Genomic DNA, 22,342 nt, shown 5'->3' on the forward strand with positions numbered 1-22,342 from the left:
GGAAAGTTAGGATAACGCGTCGCTACCCTTTTAATGTAGTTTCCACCACCAACTCTGTTAACACGAGGGCTTTCCACTGGGAATGGATTTAAGCGTCCAGGAAAAACAACAAAGATTTTAGAAATACTGTGGTAGGACTCAACCTTGGAATATAAGGAACCCAGAAATTGAGCTTAGGCCAAAGGCCCTAACTATAGATTTAAATTCTAGGGAAAAGGTAACTTGAAATGGTCCATGGACAGGTTCCAGAGTTCCAAAATAGTTCTCTAAGCTCCGATGTTAGGGGGCCATTTTTATTTAGTCATTTGAAAATAACTGCAGTTTTCCATTCTTCCATATAGATGGCATTAGTCCTATTTTTGGCTCAAAATATTCTTGAGATGCCATCATTTAACTTCCTTGATGTTAAAGCTAAATTTCTGAGATTAAAAAGATTAAATAAAGATGAACTTATTATCATCGGGTACTATAATATTTTCTGCAATGTGACTTTTTCCCCTTAACCCGAATCCTGACTAATAAAGAGTAGTTGGTTGGTAAGATATTAATGATGGGAACTCTTGGAGAAAGTCGCCACAGTATCTTAGGAAAGGAAAGGCCTGACCTTGACAGATTTTAGGAAGAAATTTTTTTTTCCTGCTTAAATCAGAGAAAAGACCCTCATTCTAGTGTTTGAAACTCAAGTTTCAATGGCCTTCAGAACTTCACGAACATCACTGCCCCCTGCCCCGCACCTGCTCTGATCTAATAGCTTCCATTTCTCTCCTAGATTCATTCATATTCTCTCTCTCTCTCTCTTTCTCTCCTTTCAAAGCTTCCTCCCTTCTAGAACTGCCCTATCTTCTTTGTCACATCATCTTGAAAGGTAAGGTGGCATGCGTTACCTGCTTCCTCAGCTCCCATTCATTCCTCTACCCTCTTGAATCTGGCTTCATCTCCCATCACTGGGGTAACTGCTCCCATTGAGGTCACAAATACCTCCCAATTAGCAAATCCAGAGGTTCCATGTTGAAACATGGCTTTTAGAATATATTATTCATATACCATACACTTCTCTCTAGTACCATTCAATGGTTTAAAAATAAAATAAAATAACATTCACAGTTGGTGAATCATCACTAGAATCAATTTAAAAACATTTTCACCATCCCCCGAAGAAACCATGTACCCATTAGCAAATTATATTGGATCTGTAGATCTATTTGGGGAACATCGCCATCCTAATATTAAGTCTGTTCATGAACATGGGATGCCTCAGTGGTTCACTTTTAGTCTTCGCCTCCCTTGACCTTCCTCAGCATTTGCACAGATCGCTCTCCGGAAGTTCTCTCCTCTTCTGACTTCAGTGCCGCCACTTTGCTGGGTTCTCCTCATAATTCTCAGAGCACCCTCAATCTCATGAAAGGCTCCCAGTTGCCCAGTAGTTTAATTTCTTTTCTTTGTCTTGTCTTTTAAATCTTGTTGTTAATCAGGGTTCCATTTTTCACCCTTTTCAATTTTCATTCTTTTTCTAACTCCTCAGGATGCTCATTCTCTCTGCTACCATACGCAGACCATGGTTCCCACTCCATGTTTGGGCCCTGTTTTCTCTCTTGGCTCCAGATCCTCATTTCCAGCTTTCACTTGGAATCTTCACTTGGATACCTCAGCTTTCTCAAATTTAAAGTAAAACTATTCATCAACAGCCTCTCCAAATCTGATTCATACCTTGCACTGCAGACAACAGTTAACTTAAATAGATAATAGACCTAAATGTATAATGTATAAGCATAAAACTTTTTAGAAGAGAACGTAAGAGAAATTCTTTGTGAATTTGGGTTACGCTATGGCGTTTTAGCTGTAGCACTGAATGCATACTCCCCAAAAGGGAAAAATTAATAAATGGGACTTTATCAAAATTAAAAACTTTTACAACTTGAAAGACATTGTAACGAGAACATAAAGGCAAGCCGTAGGCTGGGAAAAAATATCTGCAGATCTTACATCTGATAAAAAATTTGCATTCATAATTCATAAAAACCGTCAAAACTAAATAAGAAAAAAATGAAAAATGGGCAAATAATTTGAACAGATAGATACCTCACTAAAGAAGCTATACATAGATAGCAAAGAAGCACATGAAAACATTCTCAATGAAATTAGTCATTAGGGAAATGCAGATTAAGATCAAATGAGAATGGCTAAATTTAAGAAGCTAGACATCAAGTGTTGGTTAGCGCGTGGAGCAAGGAGAACCATATATCATATGCTGGTGGTGGGACTGTAAATTGGTTCAGCCACATTGGAAAACAGTTCAGCAGTTTCTTAACAAGTTAATCTTGACTCCTCCCTTGTGATCCAGCCATTCCCATCCCTGGGTATTTACCCAAGAGCAATGACAGCATACATTCAAAAACAGACTCGGACCTGAATGTTTATAGCAACTTTATTTGTAATAGCTCCAAACTGGGACAATCCAGGTGCCCATCAGCAGATAGAGGGATAAACAAGCTGTAGCATACCCACACACACAGCATTATTTAGCAACAGAAAGGGAAGAACTACTGATACATGCATGGCCTGGGTGAGTATCAAAATAATCACGCCAAGTAAAAGTGGTCAAACAAAAGGAAGCACATGCTGTATTATTCCATGTATATAAAATTCTAGGAAATATAAATTCATCTGTCTTGACAGAAAGCACATCAGCGGTTGCCTGGAAGCAGGAGTGGGGTGGGGAATGCAGGGAGGAGCTGTGAGGAAAGATCACAAAGGAGCACAAGGAAACTTCCGAGTGATGGGTATGTTCATTATCTTAATTATGGCAATGGGGTAACTCAGGACACGGCCCCTCCACCTTAGACGGCAGATGACTGCCTGGCCAGCAGCCATAAGGAACAAGGACAACTGTCTCAAGGCCCCTGTCTCTCAAGGCCCCTGTGTTTACCACAAAGCTGTAGCACTTGCACATGCTACTGTGGCTCCCACCCCGCTGCCACCCGCTGCCTCCTTAACCCTCTAAGTAGCACCTGGGCTGGAGGCGGGGTGCAGCCATCACTGCACCCCCCTGTAACATGAGTCATGAACAGCATGTCCACAGCATGTCTGCATCTGCTGGTCCTCCAGGTGGTTTTTCTCAGAACATCACAAGCACTTACGCAGCTCCCTGACTTGGAGCTCCTGCGTTAGTTACACGGCGTCAGTATTTACATATGCCCATCTTATCCCGCTTGACAGTTTAAATGTATACAGTTTATTGTGTGTCAATGATACTTCAATGAAACTTATTTAAAAACCAAGACTCTTAGAACTCTACATCCTTACAAAATGCCAGTTTTACTGTATGTAGATTATACTTCAAAAGACGTGACTGAAGAAAATACAGATGTCACGGTTAACTGAAGTGCCATGCTATTTTTACAGAGACTGAGTGCTCTAAAAGTTTAGGAGCTCTATAAATGCTTTTTAGAGAACACGTATTGAGAGCATGTGGGGGGAATGACTGGCTGAAGTGTCTTACCTTGAAGATCAGTATGAGTTTGACAACCAGAGAGGAGAGGGGCTATGGAGAGACATTCCAGGCAAGACTCATGGGGCAATGTATCTGGGGGTCATGGGAATATGAACTTGGCTGGATGGGCATCGGGCCAGGGCAGCAGGAGTAGGCTGGTTATGGGAGCTACATTTGGAGGCTCAGGAAGGACTGAAATGGAAAAGTTTTTGAATCCCAGGTTAAGGAGTTGAAGCTTTACCTGAGGATTAGAGAGGAAGCAGGTATTTTGTAAGAATTGTTCTGGAAGCAATGTTTAGGATCTTTGGGAGAATATAAAGTTGGATATAGATTTTAAATAGTTTTCTAGGAAAATGAATGTATTTGCACTAGGTAATAAATAAAAATTTCTCAACTGCATAGCATATGCAACTGATCAGATAGTCCATGCCACACTTCTGCTTGGTTACACCCCTTTTTCCTCTTTCCCATCTGCGCTAAAAGGCATAAAAATTTGCCTAATCACAGCTCATGCAAAGAACACAGTGTCACAGATGGTGCTTCCGTAATCATGGTTTGCAACAAATAGTTTTTTTTTAAGTATATTTTATTGATTATATTGTTACAGTAGTTACAATGTTTTTCCCCTTTGCTTCTCTCCACCCAGTACCCCTCCTCCCTCCAGTAATCCCATCCCCCCTTAGTTCATGTCCATGGGTCGTGTATATAAGTTCTTTGGCTTCACTCTTTCCTATATTATTCTTAATTTCCCCCTGTCTATTTTGTACCAAGCGATTATGCTTCTTAATCCCTGCACCATTTCCCCATTTCTCCCCCTTCCCCCTCCCAGCTGATAACCCTGCAAATGATCCACACACCTATGATTCTGTTCCTATTCTGGTTTGCTTAGTTGGATTTTTTTTTTATTTTTTAGGTTTAATTCTTTTTTTAAAAAAATAATTTATTTGTTTGTTTATTTATTTATTTTTAGAGAGAGGGGGAAGGAGAAAGAGAGGGAGAGAAACATCATAGGTTTAATTCTTGATAGTTGTGAGTTTGTTGTCATTTTAGTGTTCATAGTTTTGATCTTCTTTTCCTTAAGTAAGTCCCTTTGACATTTCATATAATAATGGCTTGGTGATGATGAACTCCTTTAGCTTTACCTTGTCTGGGAAGCACTTCATCTGCCCTTCCATTCCAAATAATAGTCTTGCTGTATAGAGTAATCCTGGTTGCAGGTTTCCTTTCATCACATTGAATACTGCTTGCCAGTCCCTTCCTGCCTGCAAAGTGTCCTCTGAGAAATCAGCTGATAGTCCTATAGGCACCCCCCTGTAGGCAACTCTCCGCCTCTCTCTTGGTGGCCCCAGGACTCTGTCTTTATCTTTCACCTTTGGCATCTCAATCATGATGTGTCCTGGTGTGGTCCCCTCTGGGTCCAACTCTCCCGGGACTCTCCGTGCTTCCCAGACCTGTATGTCCATCTCCTTCACAAAATTTGGGAAGTTTTTCTCATTTTTTTCAATTCTTGCTTCCTCATTCTGCCCTGGTTGACTCTTTTTTTCTTCCTTATGTTCCAAATCATTGATTTGAAACCTGGTGTCCTTCCCTTCACCATTGGTTTTGTGTGGATTTTCCTTCGTTTCACTTAGCATAGCCTTCACTTCTTCTCTTACATGTTTGCCATAGTCAAGCATATCTGTCAAGCCTGTGAGCATCTTTATCACCAGTGTTTTGAATTCTGCATCTGTTAGGTTGGCTATCTCCTCGTCACTTAGTTCTCCCACTGGAACCTTGATCTGTTCTCCCTTTTGGGCCATACTACTCTGTCTCTTCATTCTGACAGGCTCCTGTGTTTGTTTGCCTCTGTGTCTTAGGTAGAACTGTCGCTCCTGTTACATTGTAGGGGGCAGAGCCTTAGGGATTTGTCAGTACAGGGTGACCCGTTTCACCACGTTGTGGCACTGTATGTAGGGGAGGGGTCCTGGAGGGAACAATGCCGCCTGCCCAGCACTCGTCCCTTTTTCAGGCCACCTCTCCCACTTCCGTATGGGACTGACACCCCTCTAGCTGCTGCCCTGGCTGTCATTCCCTGAGTGGGTGGGTCTGTGGATGTTCTAGGTCCATGGGGGCCCTTTAAACAATCAGAATCTGCTGAGAGACTAGCAGTTTCTTCCTCTGCCCCAACCCCCACTGGTCTGCACAGTCAGAATCAATGAGGCTTGATCTTCCCCAGTGCTGGGACTGTGGGCAGCGAGGTCTGGTGAGGAGCTGGGAATGCTCCCCAGGTGTCCCTCCTGACCCTTTAAAACGTGTGACTGCGCTTTCTGCCGGCCTGCTGCTGCCACCGCCACTGCAGCCGCCACCACACCACATCCTCTCCGCCGCGGCTCCGCCTCTCCTACCTGTCTGGATAAGTATTTCTTCTTTATATCTTTGTTTGCTGGACTTCCATGCAGTTTGATTTTCTGGAACTTCTGATTGTTTCCAGTTTTGAGGTAGTTGTATTCCTCACAAATAGTTTTCTTAATGAGATTGCCATCTTTTTACAAATGCAAGGCTACTAGTTATTTAATAATTTATATTTCACAGGAATCTGGGGGAAAGAAAAACATAAATACTTATACAGTTTTTCCCATTTTAATATTTGTTACATTAGAATTCATGTCAAGGGGAAGAAAGTGGTGATTCTGATATCCCTAATGTTTGAGAACCACTTTGCTAGATGGTTTCTAATAGCATATTTGCTTCTAAATTTCTCAAAAGACAAAGTATTGAAGCACCCTCGAAAAGGAATAGATCAGCTACATAGCCCTATATTTGTTAAAGAGTCTATTTAGTAATACAACTTGAATGGGAGGAGTCCAGTACAGTATCAATGGGAAGTATCCCAAGTTCCTTAAGAGAGAGGACTTTAAACGGAAGGATCCAGGCTAACTGTTGAGACCGTGGTGAAATACTTAGGAACAGAGGTGGGGAAAAAGAACCTCAAAATAGTAAGTAATTCTTATGTATCAAGCGTCTGCTGCTTGTAATCTTTACAACCCTACGAGTTAACTTATGATTCCCATTTTCCTGGCAATAAATAACCTCAGAAAGATTACATCACTTACACAAGGTTACCCAGAGAGTAAAGTCTGCATCTTGGGTGTGCTATCTTTTTTCAGCCAGTTATGAGGTAGTAGCTCCCCATAAGTGAGTAAAGCGTTGAGATGCGACGAGGAACAAATGGCCCACCTGTGCCCCATCAGTAGGGGTCCTGTCAGTTCCCTGAGTTCTGCTGGTCACAGAGTGCTCTCCTGCTCTCTGATTCTCTCAGCAAGCCCGTGGGGCTGCAGCCTAGCAATTCACATCCCCATCTTACAGATGAGAAAGGCAGAATGCAGAGCAATAAAAGGATCCCCCACAGCCACACAGCTGTCAAGAGACAACCTGAGGACTTAAATATGTGTCTCCCCTTCCCCACGACACCAGTATAGCTCTCCTTGCCTTGCTATGCAGCCTGTTAATGATATGGAGAGTAATTGAAAGGCAAAACTAAATGTATTATAAATGTATTAAACTTCCCAGGCAAGGGAGAACTGTAATTGGAAGCACAGTCACATCCAACAGTACCGAGCGTGACTTAAATACATTCCACTGGGTGTGTGTGTGGAGGGTATTCCTCGGTTCTAAAGGAAGCAGGGGACCCTGGATGGCTTGCACCCAAGCCAGCTGCGTTCTGACTTGTCCAAGCTTATAGAGGGCTTATTTGGGGTTATAGTTCCCAATAGGCTTTCACCCAGAAAACAATTTCCCAAGAACTTTGATTGAAAAGAACACATGTTCTTCATATTATACTATGTTCTTGACACTGCCTTCCCAGAACAGGGCTTCTTAGTTTCTTAACCATGAAGTTCATGAGCAAGCAGCTTTTCCGGGTGTACAGTGACATCACTAGCCAGAGCAGGTGAGGTGACCGAGTGGAGAAAATCTGAGTCTGGGTCACCGCCCACAAGGTACACTGTATGCCCGACATCTGAAGATGAAGCCTCCTGATTTTTCTCTTTACAAAACCACGTGGATTTTGCAATTAACCCCAAAGCAAGTCTGTATTTGTTTTAGTATAGAAGGAACACATTCCTCACATCTTTTCATAAAGCAGCTGTTCCAGGACGAAGGTCTGTCATTTAGCCTGTGGTTTCCCCAGCAGGGCCCGCGATCTTTTCTTCTGCTTCTCAGCTTGAGGTAGAAGAATTCAGGGGTGGGGTTTGCCTTGTTTAGTGCCTTTCTCCGCCTGCCGTCCAGTTCTTTCCCTGATTAGGCTCAGAGTCCTTCCCTGCTAGGTCAGGGTGTCCTGGTCTGGACCTTAGTGTCCCTTCACTGAAATTTTCCAGTTCTGGTCTTCTTCCCTTAAGATTACACCAAATTGTTTTCTAATGTGGACAGTTCCGTGTGTTTCTTTCTACTAAGTAAAATACATGTCATTTCAATGTGGGCTTTCAGGCATCATGGCAGATTTATAAGAAAGACATCTGGGCACAAGAAGAGCTTCACAGCATCCCTCAACTCAGTTGTCCCAAACCTTTTTGGCAACAGGGGCCGGTTTCATGCAAGATTATTTTTCCACTGATGGTGGGGTGGGGTGGGGTGCGGGGGGTGGATGCCTTTATAGCCTGCCACCAGATGCAGCTTAATTGTCATTTGCCACTCACTGATAGGGTTTTGATACGAATCTGCAAGGAATTGATTTATTATGGTCTCTGTGCAGTCAAACCTCCTGGCTAATGATCATCAGTATTTGCAGCCGCTCCCCAGCACGAGCATCACCGCCTCGGCTCCGCCTCAGACCACCAGGCACAGGATTCCCACGAGCTGTAGGTCCCGCGCATGCGCAGTCCCCAGTAGGGTCTGCGCTGCGATGAGAATCTAATGCTGCCAATGATCTGACAGGAGGCGGAGCCCAGGTGGGAATGCGAGCGATGGGGAGCGGCTGTAAATACAGGTGACGCTTCCATTGCTCTCCCGCCGCGCACCACCTGCTGTGCAGCCTGGTTCCTAACAGGCCATAGACCTGGTACCAGGCCCCTGGCCCAGGGGTTGAGAACCCCTGCACCGACTCATATCATGAAAGCAGCAACCTCTGCAGGGCCGCTGCTCTTGAAATCCCAACGCCATGGGGGTGTCTGGAGACGTTATAGCAGAAAGGTGGAATGTGTTAGGTCTTGTTTATTCAAACAGTGTTTCGGGGCTTTCTCGATGGTATTGCTTGGAGCTGTACTCCGTGCGGTTTAATTTTCAAATCCAGTGGAGGGATGTGACCGTGACAGTGGGATTCCAGGAAAGGTTGACCTAACCCCATGTTGATGTCCAGGTTCCTAGAAACGGTGGCTGTACTTACTTTATCCTTTGGGTAAACCATTCCGTGTTGAGATCTGAATCTGTTTGCAACATGTCCTGTTAAAATTCTCAGGACCTACTCTCCCAGGAGTAGAAGTGTTAATTACATTTTCAGAGCTGTAAACGCAACACAATGGTTTTGGGAGGCAGTGGGAGGATGAGTAAGTGCTGGGAGACACTTTTTAAGCTGGCTTTGTTCACACATCCATCTCTGCCCACATGGTGCCACACGGATTACACCTTAGGAGTCCTGCGGGGTGTTCAGTTTGTGTATGTGTGTGTGTGCGCGCATGTGAGTGTGTGTGGAGGTGTACATATGGTGGGGGAGATCATATTCAATTTTTTTTAATTGCAGGGTAATCTGATCCTGAAAGTTGTTATATACGTACCATTTGGAAATCAAAATCTTCTATTTGTTTTGAATACAGAGACCAGCTTTCTAGTTGTGAGGTCCACATGGAATATATATATATATTTTTATGGCACTGGCCAAGCCCACCATTTCTCTCAGAAGCATCTGGCCCCCCACCCCTCCTGCCAAATGGAAGCAGAAGTAGCAAATTCCTCAGCTGTGCAGCACTGACCTGGTTCTCCCACAGGGTGCTGTGCACTGGAGCTGAAAGGTGCAGGGCAGCGGGCTGGCCTGGAGGAGAACCAGAGGACATTCCCTTCAGCTTCTCTCTACAGATTTGGAAGTTTTACGGTTTCTTTCTGTGTGTTTGTTTGTTTGTTTGTTTGTTTTTGCTTTTTGTTTTGTAGTCATTCTTCATATTAAGAGGCATACACAGTTTAAGTCTATATTCAATTTAATATTTCCACCCTTTTCCTGCATAATTCAAAACCCTCGTCTTACGTGTTAACGTGTTTTGTGTCCAATTCTTTAACCCAGTACTTTAATCTGCTTTGTTTCTATATCATCGATGTAGTCATTTGTTACTGTTGCTAACACTTGTTTAGATTTACCTATATTAGCAATTTCTTTGTTCACCATCCTTATTAAGACCAGTAACACCTGGTTATAGAATCTCAGAGGGACTTACCTTACACTTGGTATGTGTTCATGGACATAAAAATGTTTATCTCCTATATTGGGGATATCAGATTTTTTTCTCTAATACAGAAGTCACTTTATCTACCTTATTTATTTTGTTATTCAAGTAATCTATGTCTTTATTGCCTTTTTAATCTATTGAAGCTGTCAGATTCTTGAAAGCATCCTAACTAATAGACCATCTCACAGGGTTTTGATTTGGGTATTAAATAAAATTATGGAGGGATACATATCGAGCATCTAGGTCAGCGCTTTATTGTTGAGCCCATGTGTGCTTGATCTTCTCTTTCCTTCTCTGTCCCCTCCCCTCATAAGGATCCAAGCCTTTGATGACCTAAGGCATCATAGTATAAAATCTAGACAATATTGTCATACCTGAATATAATTTGGGGGTGGGGGAGATCCTACAGTCCTGGAAGCCAAAAGTCCAAAATCAAGGTCTCATCAGGGCTGTGCTCCCTCTGAAGGTCTCTCCCTAGGTGGCCTGCAGTCTTTGGCATTCCTTGACTTGTAGCTGCATGGTTCCAGTCACTGGCTCACTGTCATATGGCCTCCTTCCCTGTGTGTCTGCATGGGTCTTCTCCTCTTCTTATAAGGACACCATTCATTGGGTTTAGGGCCCACTCTGATACAATATGACCTCATCTGAACTCATTACACCCGCCAAGACACTATTTCCAAATAAAATCATATTCTGAGATTCTAGGCAGAGATAAATATTTGGAGGACACTGTTCAACCAATGACAGTATGAATTATAATTGTCTAATTTTCTGAATGGTGATTTTCTATCACCTTTACTGGGACCAGCCCTCCTGGAAAGAAAATCTTAAGGTAACCTTGGGAGGAAATGTTTTGCTAGTGCGCGTAGGGTAAAATGCTGCTCTGGGCACAGTGGGCCATGCCGGGAAAGGTGTTCTAATACAAGCGAGGCTGAAGTTTCCTTCTGCAAATAGAAAAGCCCTGGCTGCACACCCTACAGGGCCCAGAAAAATGCACCTCCTCCTCCCTGTCTTTTTTGTATTCCTGTTGAAGAAGAGTTCCAACTCAAAGGAAGAATGCGCTGCCTGCCAGGGACTGTGTTGACGTTGAAGTGCACACAGGAGGAACAAAACCCTGCTGGGAAGAATAAGGTTTGTTATGTGCATGGCAGAATTAGTGCAGAATTGGGGTCTACATCTTTGTGGGGACACGTGGACTCAAAGATCTGGGGCAGGGTGACTGGCAAGCAAAGGGACACTATCAGGCAGTGGGGAAAGCTTTGTTTTGGGAGGGATATTTAGATGGAAGTTATTTATTCATTCAACAAACCCTTGCTGAAGGTAGGCTGTGTACCAGGCACTGTATTAGACTGTGTGTTCCTCCTTCAGTATAACTCAAATACCAGATATAGGCATATTACTCACAGTTATTTTCTCAAAAAATGGGAAAGCTCATATGGGGAAACCATAGCATCACTTCAAGCTGAGTTAACTGAAGCATGGTGTGTTAATATAAAACAACAAAGCTTTGGGCTCAGAGTTAAAATGTCAGGGCTCGTATGAGGCTCAGAAAGTCAGGCAAGATCAACATGAAGTACAGAAACAATGACACTCAAACCTACTAAGCTAAGATGATTCCTTAGCCAGGGTCACAGTAGGTGTTGTGGAAAGGTCGAGAGAAAAGAAACAATAGGCTTTTTCAGATACTCAGGAAATGGTGTTGCCTTTTGGGTTTATGTAAGAAAAGAATTGCTACAAGGAAAAAAGTTCAAACATATTCCACTAAAACAATTTGGTACATATACCTCAATTGTGGTGCTTCTCACCTGGATGATCTCTTTCATTTCAAATGTGTGTCTTTTGATAAAGGGCCTAGGAAGCTCATAGAGTCCAGGGGACTTCTTTCCATAGACGCCCAACCCACATGTTCATTCATTGGGCCACAGTTTGGGAGTACCCACCGGGAGCCAGGCACCAGCTCACCATGGAGTCATAGCATCGTTAAGCCAGAAGAGCCTGCACAGTGTTCAATCTGTCCCTTTTATGTCTCAGAGGAGAAAATTGCCCAGGATGTTGAAAGGCCTGGTCCTACGACACCACTAGTCAGGGGAACCAGCTCTTCTGAGCCACGTTTAATACTCTTTCTGCAAGGCCATTGTTATGGACTGAATGTTTGTGCTCCCCACAAGTCCATAGGTCGAAGCCTTAACCTCCAATGTGATGGTATTTTGAGGTAGGGCCTTTGGGAGGCAATTAGGTGCTACAATGGATTTTAGAAGAAATATTGACTTATAGCAGAATAATCGCCATAGCAACCAGAGAACCCATTACCTGAACTGTATTCTACTTAATTTTATGTTTACTGTCTTCTTCTTTAAATGATAGATCACTGGGGGAAAACCCACAAAGATCTGGTTAGTGAGTCATCCTTTATTTATTAACACAACTCTCAGTCCAGAAACAGCCTGACATGACAACTTTTCTGTCTTGGTTTGAGTCTCCTCCAGACAACAGAGTGACAAGGTCATGGATTCCCTTCAACAGACCAAAGCTGTGCCTGCCCCAGGTCGGCCTCTTCAGGGACACACCGTCATTCTGCCAGCCTTGCCAAAGCATGGCGTGGGTGGTGATCCCCAAGGGAAATGCTCTGTGCTAATCTATCCCAACCCTCCCCTCATCAAGCGTGAGGACCATGAGTCAGATGGCAAGTCAGAGAAAGAAATAAAAAGGCATTTAGAATAATTTTAGGACAAGAAGAGATGGGCTACCCTGGAACTCCAATATCAAAACAAGAGGAAGGAGGTGAAGGAGAGAGAATATGAATTTTTCATCTTTCATTTTCTGAGACTGTCTGCAGTTCACTCCTGATAAAGCAGTTTGGAATAAAGCTCAGGTGATGGGCCTGCGGTTGCCATGGCAACCACTCAGCTGTGAGCAGCCGCCCGGTGCTCCTCTAATTTCCCCACAGAAGTGAACACAAGGTCACAGAGGGTACAAAGTGCCTGTCCCAGACTCCTGGGGACAGAGTTAGTCTCTGCCTGGCACAGGACCAAAACGTCTTTGAAATTCATTCCGTTCCTTAAAATATTAGTGGTTGCTTTGACATAAAATAAAATGAGGCAGGTTGGAACTTTGGCATGCAGGAAATAGCATTTTATTTTTATGTAACTTAGTTATAATTTCTACCTTTACCTCAGTGGGGTAGTGGGAAAATTTAATCAGTCTTTAGGAATCACTCGCTCACTTGGGGTTTTGCGACGTTTTTTTCAGGGGGGAAGGGTTGGCCACGTACTGCCAGGTTTGGGACAGGGAGAGCTGGGCCCACACATTGTCACTGAGACCTCCCTCCTTTCCATCCTTAGTGGCTGTCTTTGGTCCTGTACCTCTCTCGAAGCTCCATTTGCTCTCAGGGTGTGTATCTCTCTGAGATGCTCTTCTGAGGCCTCTCTGCATGGATGCAGCAGGCAGACAGCCCCAGCAGGGGGTCCTGATGCTCCCCTGGAGCTTCGGTGCACAAGTTAAGGCATAGATTTCACTCTCCAGAACTCACCAAACTCTCTGCTCCATCATTTTCTTCAATCCCCTCAAATAGTTTTGTAGTTTGTGGGTAGGGAGGAATCCTTTTCCCTTTCAAGTTTCTTCCAAACATTTTGTCTGCACCTAATCTTTCTATTGCTCAGAGGCTTAGAATTTCAGAAACTCAAAAAGACTTTCCCTCTTTCTGTGACACCATATTTCTCCCCTGAGATGTTCATTCATTTCTTCAACAAATATTTATTGAACATCTACAAAATGCTAAGTACTGTTCTAGACTATGGAGATATACAGGGTGTTGCAAAAAAAAAATGTATTCATACTTTTAATAGCTGGTAAATTGCTAGACGTTTTTGTTTGTTTTAGATTTAATCATTGAGAAATAATGGCTGAAACCAGATTAAGTTTTGAACAAGAGACGTTTATTTTGAAGTGCTATGGAAGTACAAAAACACAGTGGAAGTGCAAAGACAGGACTGACGGGGGTGTGTGGCTTCTCTGCGCATGGATTCATTGGCCTTTCTTTTCTGCAGATACTATAACTGGGGCCACTTCCTTAAATTTACTGCAGGAGTCAGCCATGCCACGCATTCACGAAGGTTTTTATGATGACGACTTTTATTTCCAACACGGCGGAGCACCTCCACATAACCATCGCGATGGAAGGGCCTCTCTTAATGAGAACCTGCCAAACAGGTGGATTGGGCAAAGATGTCCTGCATGTTCACCAGACCTCACACCACTACACTTTTTCCTTTGGGGATTTCTCAGGAATAACATTTATGTTAAAAAAAAAAAAAAAAAAAAAGAAAGAAACCTGAAACCATTGATGAATTACGAGTAGCCATTGAAAGAGAATCTGCCCAAATACCAAATGAAATGATTTTTGATGTTTGTGATTCCATTGCTTCGCATTGCCAGCAAGGTCTAAACCAGAATGGTCATCAGTTTGAAAACAGGCACTGAGTATAAAAAAGGACATTTATATAGTTTATTGTGAATGTTGAAAGGGAACTGTATGCTAATAAATACAGACTTTATAAACATTAAAATTGTGGATACATTTTTTTTGTGACACCCTTTGGTAGCGAAAAAAATATACCAATATCCTTGTGACTATGGGGCTTATGTTCTAACAGGGAGACAATCAACTAGAGAAACATTACAGAAACCTAGGCATGAGATGGAACAGGAGGTGATGAGAAGCGGTCAGCTTCTACCTCTCTTCCGCCTCCACCTGCTTTCTTATGCTCGCTAAGTTTCTTTCCTACTGCCCACCCCAGTCCAATATTTTACAAATACGTAGCACGTGATAGGTTTTCCTGGCGCTTTGTTTCCTGACAAGTGTAACGCCCTCCGGGGTAATGCAGGTCATCCTTCATGCTACAGCACTTCCTGGTAACATGAGTCATTTAAAAATGCTATCTAGTAACTTAATTTTGCAAATGTCCTCACAATTTGATTCAGGTGGCCTAAATTTTATTAAATCCCGGAGAACACGTTCCCATCACATGCTGTACCAATTAAGCTCTTATTTTTTTTTTTTTTTTACTTTTGTGTTCTGTAGCAATTTGTCTCTTATAACTGCTATGTAACAGCCCAGCTTTTATCCCTGGGGGCCTCCTATGACTTTTGAATTAAATCTCAGCTATTTTCTGGGCATATGTCCATATCCATTCTACACAATGACTTGGATAGTGTTGCCCTGGCTTAAACCACAGGAATATTGGGAGTACTGGAGCCAGATGGGCTATGGGTGGGCTGGCATCTTACTATTATTACAGCTGTTTTTTGTTTTTTTTTTTTTAAACATTTATTCTGAATACAGAGATTTCTGCTTGGGAGCCAGTTGAAGTATAACTGCAGCTACTATATACTTGAAAGAAAGTTTATCTCTTTATTTTCACTACTTCAAATTGTTCAGGTAATAGCCAAATCTCTTTTTTTGTGGTTTTTTTTTTTCATCTTGTTTTGTAAGTTTCTTTAGTTTCTTAGATGCTCCACCATAGGATTGTTTGTTGTGAGCAATAGAAATCAAGCCCGGCCAGAAGGCTGTGAACTAGACCACAGAAACAATTAGATGGCTAGAGAACCAGGCTCAAAGGGTAGCTGGGAACTGAGGGAGGAAAGAGAAAGTCAAGGCCAATGCCATGGACTGAATGTTTGTGTCTCCCTAACTTCATATGTTCAGAACCTAACCCCAGTGTGATAGTATTGGAGGGGTGTCTTTGGGAGGTGATTAGATGGGGTGGGGGGTGGAGTCCTCATGAATCAGATGGGTGCCCTAATAAAAGAGACCGCAGAGAGCTCTCTAGCCTTCCTTCTACCGTGTGTGGGTACAACCAGAAGTCAGCAGTCTGCAATCTGAAAAAGGGCTTGCAGCAGAAATTGATCATTTCCTTTGACCCCAATAGCGACTCTGTCACCAAATCCTTTTGATTTTTTATAATGTCTCTTGGCCTCTTATTTGTCATTGTTAACTATGCCATCTTTGTTTGGACCCTACTTCCATCTGGGATATGTAAAACTCCTGGTTAGTCTCACTGACTCTACTTTCTCCCTATTCCCATTCATCTAACACAGTGTTTGCCAAACACATCTAATGACCTTGCTTTTAAAAAGTGCCTACAGTGGTTCCAACACCAGGTCTCAGCCTCTGGCGAAGGACCCCTCCTTCCACATCTTTATTTCCGCAGGTTTGTCTGCCTCCCTCATGTTCCCAAGTCAGTATATTGCCTTTCACCTTTGGTTAGAGCCTTTCAGTTGTTCCTCACTCCCTGTAGGAGTACGTTTCCTGCTCTGAAGCGCGGCACGTGTGCTGATCACATATGCTCTCTTATTCTCTCAATTAAAATGCCTGTTCTTATGCAGACGCTTCATTTTCCTTGAACTTCCAACTCAGTCATTTAGTCCATAACTATTGCACTTCTCATGTATGCCACACCCTGTCTTGGATTTAGTGAGCTGGCCAGATAAGATTCCTGCTCATGGATCTTACGATCCGTAAGGCGAACACCAACAATTAATTAGAAACAAATAAATGAGGTAACTGCTGATGATGGTAAGTACTTTTAAAGAAATGAAACAATATGTGCTAGAAAGCAGAGAGAGGGAGTGGCCATTTCCCAGGGTGTTCAGAGAAGGTTCTCTTAGAGAAGTGTGTGCCATTTGATCTGAGACCCAAATGAGAGGAGAAACTAGCCATGCAAAGATTAGGGGAGAAGATCATTCCAGAGAGAGGGAATGGCAAGTGCTAAGGCTCAAGGCAGAAAAAGTTAGTGTATTAGTGAATAAAGGGGAGAATTATATAGATGAAGCCAGATCATTGATAAGGGCTAGATCATATAATTTTTCATAATCTATGAAAAGGAATTTAGATATTTTGCTTCCTCTATTGAACCTTCCCTGACTCTTCTTTCACTAATTTTTAAAGCACAATTATTTGATCCCGAGTGACTTTACTACTGAATACACCAGCTGGCCACCCAGAATTCTCCTCTTAATCTGCTTTGTGGATCTCTGGTTGTTGTTTCATATATTCTTAGGAAATGAAACCAACTCTGTTTCTTTGTTTTAAAATGGCACCAGATTAAAGAGAAAATATAATTAAAAAGTATTGTCCTCTTGAGTGTCAAAGGTCTACATTACTGTCACTTACCATCCTTAGGTATCATCTGATTGTTTACTTTTCAACTAAATTCTAGACTCCTTCAAAGGAAACTTCTGTGTATAAGACTGTTTTTTATACACATGTCAACTTCCACAAAACACCAAACACATGCCTGATTCCATGGAAAGTAATTATTAAGTTGATATTTTCACTTTGAAGATCTTCATTTACACTGACAAAGGGATTGTGTGAAGAGGGTGTATAGTAGATAATGACTTCAGCAGTAGATTATGATCATCAGCATTTTGGGGAATTTCCCAAGCTAAACTTTTCTCCCCCTACTGACCAACATGGAAGCCAGACTTTCTTTTCCTGCCTCCCTTGCAGCTAGGGTGCAGACATGTGATCTTGACCTCCCTGATCAGAGGCACCAATGTGCCATTTTAATTTGAAAGAAAACAAAAAGGGAACAGCTGTTTCCTAGAGTCCAATTTCTGAATGAAAGGGAAGCAAGACATCCAGCTTTTAATAAAGAGGAGGGAGAGTTCTGATGTTCAGAACCTGGGGTCAGTGGCAGGAACCAGTGTCTGTATCCGGTGACAGTAGCTATGTATTTTCTGGAGCTGCCCTGCAGCTTGGCTTGCATGTTCATTGACTCTTATTCTGACTCTAGATCTCTAGGAATTTCTGTAAGTGACCTCATACACTTTAATTAACTCCATTTCTGTGTAAACTGCTAGAATGTATTCTATTTTCCTCAGCTAAGAACTCTGATTGATGCAGGCAGAGTAGAGGAAGCAGGGACACTTTCAATTAAGTATTAGGGTTGAAAATGAATCAGGAATTAGAAACAAAACCTCTGCAAGTTATAATTTAAGCCAGTAGGAGCATGATAGCTGATTTATAAAAATCCAATTCTCCCACAACCTCTTGGAGAGAGAAACTATTGAAATAACATTCCTTTAAAAATGGAAGGCAGGTATTTGGCAACTAGACGCTTATAAAGACATTTTGACTGTAAAGTACCCCAGTGGGACGCTGCACAGGCATTTAAAATAAGGCTACTCTCTCACTTACACTTAAACTGACACGCTGCTTGATGGTATTGTACTCTTTTCCAAAATAGGCTGCTTTCTATTCATCCCGAGACCCCCAAACATGTATAAAGCCACAGGAGTGTTTCTACATGGAGTTTCTGGCAACTGAAGGAGAGGTTTTGAACTACTTCGCAGAGCTGGTGTTCTTGTATTATAATACATAATTCAGTCCCCCACCCCCACCCCAACCTGAACTGTTTTTTTATGTTTAATGTAATCACAGTACTAGGTATGATCTAGTTCTGCTTCTTGGGTTCTAGAGATAAAGTTAGCATCAACCCTGGGCTAAGTCTGGAGCTAGAATGAATTCTTACTTAATTCTGTCAATAACCCTATAAAAGAAGTAGTATTTCTCACATTTTACAGGTGATGAAACAGACTCAGGAAGCTGATGTTGCTTGCCCTGGTACTTGGGCTATGAAATTAATGCAGTAGATCACCGTTTTAGTCTGTCCAGGCTGCCAGAACAAAACCATAGCCTGGGTGGCTAAAACAACTGACATTTATTTTGTGCAGTTCCAGAGGCTGGGAGTCCAAGATCAGGATGCCAGCGTGGCAGGGTTCTGGGTTGAAGATGCTGACTTTTCACTGTACAAAGAAAGGAATCAAGGGAACTCTGTGAGGTCTTTGTTACAAAGGCACCAATCCTGTTCACAGGGCTTCATCTATGTGACCTAATCATCTCCCAGAGCCCCCACCTCCAAATACCATCACAATGGGGCTTAGGATTTCAATAGGAATTTGGGGGGAACACTCACCTTTAGCCCATAATAATTACCAACAGCATTAAAAATATATAACAAATATGAAAAGTCAGAGTACATTGTGATTCTCAGAGGTCTTATTCCATGAAACTGTAAGTTTTAGTTTTTTATAATGCAGATGTAAGTATTGAGTAATGATGTAAAATATGTTGGTTAATGAGAGTTGCAGTGAAAAAAAATGTTTGAAAGCTAATAATTTATTCTAATCACTTCATGTTACAGGAAGGAAACTGGGGCGTAGAAAAATTAAGTGGGTCAAAATGACGCAGTCGCTTAGAATAAAAGACAGGGCTATCAGTGAATGAAATAGGGTGGGCCCTAATCCAATATGGCTTCTGTCCTTATCATTCGGACACAAACCCACACAGAGAGACAGCCATGTGAAGACACAGGGAGAAGGTGGCTGTTCGTGAGCCAAGGGAAGAGACCTCAGAAAAAACCAGACCTGCTGAGGACTTGATCTTGGACTTCTAGCCTCCAGAACTAAGAAAACAAATCTCTCTTGTTTAAGTGGCACAGACTGTGGTATTTTGTCATGGCAACCTGAGCTGACCTTCAAGCAGGAGAGGAGCGAGGTTCAGGGCAGAGAGGCTCCAGGGACCAGATGGTGCAGGGCCTTGAAGGTCATGGTAAAGGCGTTAGATTCGGAGACAGGTAGAAAGGGACCTGAGGGCTCTGCTGGAAGGAATGACATGATTTTTAAAGTCTCACTCTGGCTGTGAGGAGCCAAGGGAGGAATCACAGTGTAGGGTGGGTCACAAGATCCAGGTGTGTGACATGGTGGCTGGGATCGGGGTGGTAGCTGGGGAGACAGGGAGGGAAACACACCCTGGATGGATTTCAGAAGTGGAGCTTCCAGGGATTTGCTGATGGATTAGATGCAGAGTATGAGACAAACCGAGGAGCTGCACAGGCCTCCGTGGCTTTGTGGTCTGAGCGATTGAGATATCTGATGGAGGGAAGAAACCAAGAGTTAAAATCAAGCTTGACATTCCCATCTGTCACCCACACGGAGATGTTGAGGAGGCAAGTGAATAAAAGGAGTTGGGGTTTAGGCTGGACCCTTTGGGAGTCATCAGTGAATAGACAGCCTCTAGAGCCGTCACCTTGGATGAGATTATCTAGGAAGTAAATGTAGATACAGAAGGAAAGATGTCTGTTGACTGGGCCCCACGAAACTTTGGAGACTGGGAAAATCATTAGGCTGCGTTGAAGGAGGCTAAAGACTGGCCAATGAGGAGGAAGGAAGCCGAGAGAGGGAGTGGTGTGCCGGGAATGTTTCAAGAAGGAAGGTGCTCAACAGTGTACTCAGAATCCTTTCACTAAAGTAACAGGGATGAAAATCTGACTTTAGGGGGATTAAGAAAGACTGGAAGGGGAGGCCATAAGATCAGTGAGAGACAATAACCGCTTCAAGAAACGTTTTTGTAAAAGGGAGAGAAAAATGGGTAGTATCTGGATTGGAGATAGGAGGTCAAGGGGACTTTTCACATCTATGTTCTGCCTTGTTTGTATTCCATCATGTCTGTACGCTGATGGGATGATCCAGGAGAGAGGGGGAGACTTGGTGATGCGGGAAGGAGAGAGGCCGTTGCAGGAGGCAGGAGGGGAAGTGTTCTAGTGAAGGTTTGGCTTTAGATGAAGTGCAGACAGCTCTATCCATAGAAACAGGGGGGAAGACAGAGCATAAAGGCCCAGGCACTGTCACCTGGAAAGATGTGTCATTGGGAGCATGGGACTTTCTCTTTCAATTACTCCTATTGTTTCAGGGAAGTAAACAAGGGTATGGGCAGCAGAGAGTGAGGAGAAACTGGAGGTCTGAGGAAAGAGGAGAAGGTGTGAGGTGGTTATTCAGGTGCGTGCAAGACAGGATCCCCCACCAGCATTCAGAGCCTCCTGGGGCTCCATGAGGGACTGAAGGAGAGATCAGCCAGCAGGGCATCATCAAACTTTTCTCCCACCACATTTGGCGGCTTGGGTGCAGGAGCAGAACGTGGGGAGTGCTGCGGTTTTGCGGGGAGAGTACAATGGAGAAAAAGAACGACAAAGGCAAGGGGCTGATGATGACAACGCATTGCTGGGGCTAAGCCTGGCTATGGAGAGGTGAGGGACAGGGGAGGAGAGGCAGGACCCACGGGCTGGGGGTGCCGGTGGGGTTGAATCAGGGAATAACAACATGTAAAGTGTTCTCCTTCGGGCAGTGCGGTCGGGTTACTGGGCCAGGCTGAGGATCCAGGCTTCTTTTGTTCCTACAGAATGAATTCTTTTTCAGACCGGGATCCCTCCTGCAGAGTCCTGACACCCCTCTCCACCAGACATGGGGTGCATCTGGGAAGCCTGCTCCATATTTTGAAAGTCAGTATATCCAACTCGAAATGTCTGGGTGACATGCTACATCTGGACCTGCCTTCTCAAAACATTTTTGCCCTGTAGCTCTAAATGCCTCCTCACAAGCAAGGTGATTCATGGGAGTTGGCTGTCTTCGTTAATCAAGCTGTTAGAAACCAAGCTGCCGTGTGAAAAAAGTGCAGGCTTAATTTAGGTGCCACCTCATTGAAAAAATTGGCCCTTATAGATTATAATTAGGAGAGAAAGAGCCCACAGTTGATGCAAATGGAATAAAGGAGCAGGAGGGTGAGTTGAGGGCCGAAGGGATGGGGAAGAATCATCCTTGGATGCTACCCCCTCAGAGGTGCTTCTTTTCCTTTTCTCCCTGTCGCCCCAGCCAGTGGCAGTCCCTACTCCCCAGGAGCAGCTTCCATCTCTGTGGCACCTCCAGTGAAGCCTTTGGGGACAGGGGTAGGGCGGAACTAGCATCCAGGGCTGGTGTGAGTGGGCGAGCCCAGGGCCCCGCTGAAGCCATAGAATAAATCATAGTGAGAATCCTCTCCTCTTCCAGGACTTTGATCCAAAGCAAAAGAGGCTTCACTGACTGTCAAGGTCAACTTTCAGAAAAAAACAGAAAAGGGAAGTAAAAAGCAACAGGGGTGGAGGTAGTAGTCCCTTCTGAGGCATTGCCCACTGCAGTCCTATAGAGCTGGCTCTAGCCACAGTCCTTAACAGTTTTCCTAAAAGAAAGAGAAGATAGAGCTAAAGAGAAGCTTGCCCAGGGGCTGCTGTACCCAGTCCTTATTCTCAGCTCCCCAAATGGCTGTGCTTCGGGAGGATATGATGGACTGTGAGGCCGTCACAGCGTTGAGTTAGAGTCTACTTAGGGGGAGCCCACCACATCCGTGGCCAGCTAAAAATGATTCCTTATTTTTTTTCAAATCAATAGAAGGTAAGCTCCATGAGAGCAAGAATTTTGTCTATTGCTCTATCACTAGTGCCTAGAAAATTGTCTGGCACATGGAAGGTGTTCAGTACCTACTGCTGGAGCGTTGCCAATGGTTTTCTATCATCGCTAACACAGCGCAGTCCAAGAGAGCTTCCTGCAGCGGTGGGAATGTTCTATAAAT

Source organism: Furipterus horrens, unplaced genomic scaffold (assembly GCF_987537825.1).
Source record: "Furipterus horrens unplaced genomic scaffold, mFurHor1.1.pri manual_scaffold_3, whole genome shotgun sequence".
NCBI lineage: Eukaryota > Metazoa > Chordata > Mammalia > Chiroptera > Furipteridae > Furipterus > Furipterus horrens.